The following is a 3,349-nucleotide window of genomic DNA, read 5'->3' as shown; positions in this document are numbered from 1 at the left end:
CCGCCTTCCCAAACTGAGCCCAAAGTGCCCAGGCATGCCCCCTTGATCTCGCCTAATCAGTGAGCCCAAAATAATTTCAGAGTGTGGAAACCTTATCCAAAAAGGTCGAAAAGAACGGCCAGAGATCAAGTCCGAAAGGGGAAATCAGTAACAAGCAAGCAGAGTAATCATTAACCAAAAAGCGCAAAATTATGTTAAAAGTGTGAAATCATTAACCAAAAACTCGAAAATAATGTCCAGAGACCAAGTCCGAAAGGGCAAATGGTTAACCAGTAAGCAGAGTAATCATTAACCAAAAATCGCAAAAGTAAGTAAAAAGTATGAAATCATTAACCAAAAATCGCAAAAGTAAGTAAAAAGTGTGAAATCATTAACCAAAAACTCGAAAATAATGTGCAGAGACTAAGTCCGAAAGGGCAAATGGTTAACCAGTAAGCAGAGTCATCATTAACCAAAAATCGCAAAAGTAAGTAAAAAGTGTGAAATCATTAACCAAAAATCGCAAAAGTAAGTAAAAAGTGTGAAATCATTAACCAAAAACTCGAAAATAATCTCCAGAGACTAAGTCCGAAAGGGCAAATGGTTAACCAGTAAGCAGAGTAATCATTAACCAAAAATCGCAAAAGTAAGTAAAAAGTGTGAAATCATTAACCAAAAATCGCAAAAGTAAGTAAAAAGTGTGAAATCATTAACCAAAAACTCGAAAATAATGTCCAGAGACTAAGTCCAAAAGGGCAAATGGTTAACCAGTAAGCAGAGTAATCATTAACCAAAAAGCGCAAAAATATGTTAAAAGTGTGAAATCATTAACCAAAAACTCGAAAATAATGTGCAGAGACTAAGTCCGAAAGGGCAAATGGTTAACCAGTAAGCAGAGTAATCATTAACCAAAAATCGCAAAAGTAAGTAAAAAGTGTGAAATCATTAACCAAAAACTCGAAAATAATCTCCAGAGACTAAGTCCGAAAGGGCAAATGGTTAACCAGTAAGCAGAGTAATCATTAACCAAAAATCGCAAAAGTAAGTAAAAAGTGTGAAATCATTAACCAAAAACTCGAAAATAATGTCCAGAGACCAAGTCCGAAAGGGCAAATGGTTAACCAGTAAGCAGAGTAATCATTAACCAAAAATCGCAAAAGTAAGTAAAAAGTGTGAAATCATTAACCAAAAATCGCAAAAGTAAGTAAAAAGTGTGAAATCATTAACCAAAAACTCGAAAATAATCTCCAGAGACTAAGTCCGAAAGGGCAAATGGTTAACCAGTAAGCAGAGTAATCATTAACCAAAAATCGCAAAAGTAAGTAAAAAGTGTGAAATCATTAACCAAAAATCGCAAAAGTAAGTAAAAAGTGTGAAATCATTAACCAAAAAGTCGAAAATAATGTCCAGAGACTAAGTCCGAAAGGGCAAATGGTTAACCAGTAAGCAGAGTAATCATTAACCAAAAAGCGCAAAAATATGTTAAAAGTGTGAAATCATTAACCAAAAACTCGAAAATAATGTCCAGAGACTAAGTCCGAAAGGGCAAATGGTTAACCAGTAAGCAGAGTAATCATTAACCAAAAAGGGCAAAAGTAAGTAAAAAGTATGAAATCATTAACCAAAAAGTCGAAAATAATGCCCAGAGACTAAGTCCGAAAGGGCAAATGGTTAACCAGAAAATCCGTCGAATAATGTCCAGAGACTAAGTCCGAAAGGGCAAATGGTTAACCAGTGGAAGGGCGATCAAGCGGAAAAATTTGCCCCGGTTACCCGGGATGGAGTTCCAGAGGTCCGGCCAGAGTTGTCAAATTCGTCCCGCTGATCGGACGCTTGTCATTCGGGTGGCTGGGGGTTGGCGGGGTATCTGCACAGTAGTAGGAGGTGGCAAGTCGGGACTTGGACGTTTATTCCAAGAGTCCACCCGAGCCTCCAGGTCTGCAGAGACCGACCCTAGCTGCCGCCCAACCGACTTTTAAGCCTTTTTCGGATGGGGATTTTTTCCCATTTTCGTCCATTTTTCGGGTTTTCTGTCGGGCTTAATAGGCGGCAGCCTGACCCCCGGCCGAGGCGGGGGGCGCACTCTCCCTTGCGTAAGGGTCCGGATTTGCCCCGGAAAGTGCCCCCGACGGCCTCCCGACCCGGGTGCCTGCAGGGCGGGGGAAAGGGTAGTCCCAGCCGCAGGAAATCATTAACCAAAAGACTTAGCCGTCGGGGCAGAGGCTAAGACCCGGGCTGGTGAAATCATTAACCAAAAGGAATGCACCCTTTTCCGAAAGTGCAGGCCGAAATAAGGCGAGCCTTGGGCCGGGAAGGCCAAAACCCCCAACTCATGGAAGTGTATGGGGTCGGACTCGGCGACTTTCCCGGGCCCCGAGTTGACCTTTCCCCACGGGGGCGGTCAAGTTGCTCCCGCCAAGAGGGCACGTTGCATTTGCTGCCGCTCTAGTCCCCGGGCTAGTTAATCAGTTGCCGTCGGAAGTCCCGATGCCGAAATGAAAAATGGCCGTTGCGGCGATTTGGCGCCTCATTTTCGGAAGGACTACCGGCAGGCAACCCGCCGAATTGACACTTGCGATTCGGGTGGCTGGGGGTTGGCGGGGTACCCGGAGATTTTCGGGAACTCGATTTTCAGAACTTTTGCTGGCAGCGGTTGCACTTGCAAAGTGGCCGAAGAAGTGCTCCCTCAAGGAAGGACCTTCTTTTGAAATAAAAGACCTTCCGAAGAGTGCCTGGAAGTCATTTATGAGCATTTAAGGGTAAATCTGGCGGACTTTCCATGCTCTGTTGCCGGCTCTGAAATATCGCACAGTTGGGTCTAGGCCGGTAGACTGGCTGTGAAAACAGACAAAGTGTTTTGGCGAGCGAGAGAAAACAAGGCCTTGGAACAGATTGGGGGGTGCGGAGGCACACCACACCCACAGGAAAAGAATTAATAAAAAAAAAACCAAAGTCTATGACATGTCTGTTGGTACAGTGAGAAAAGCAAAGAAGGGAGGCTGCGATGGCAGAGCAAAGCCGACCTTCATACAGATATACATGTCAAAGAAAGAAACTATGCCCGCAAAAGACTTGGTGCGAAATAACAAGGCTCCTTGTGAACGGTTATCTTTGTCTGTCAGGCGCAGATTGTGGCGGCGTCGCCTGGTTTCCTTGGGTTGCACTACATGTATGTCCTAGTCTCAAACGAAAAGTGCGTGCCCAGAATTTTGTCCAAGTTAGGCGACGCACGCCGGCTGGCATCACCTCTCCGTGCGAGCGCCGAAAGCTTTGGTCGACCTGTTTGGCTACGCTGGTCGCGGTTGCTCCTTACAGTGATGGGGACGGAAAACCGATGCGAGTTGACCAGGCGACGTCAACCAAGTTGCAT

Source organism: Heterodontus francisci, unplaced genomic scaffold (genome assembly GCF_036365525.1).
Source record: "Heterodontus francisci isolate sHetFra1 unplaced genomic scaffold, sHetFra1.hap1 HAP1_SCAFFOLD_1810, whole genome shotgun sequence".
NCBI classification, from domain to species: domain Eukaryota; kingdom Metazoa; phylum Chordata; class Chondrichthyes; order Heterodontiformes; family Heterodontidae; genus Heterodontus; species Heterodontus francisci.
The sequence above is the reverse complement of the archived record's forward strand: the minus strand, read 5'-3'. Positions refer to the sequence as shown.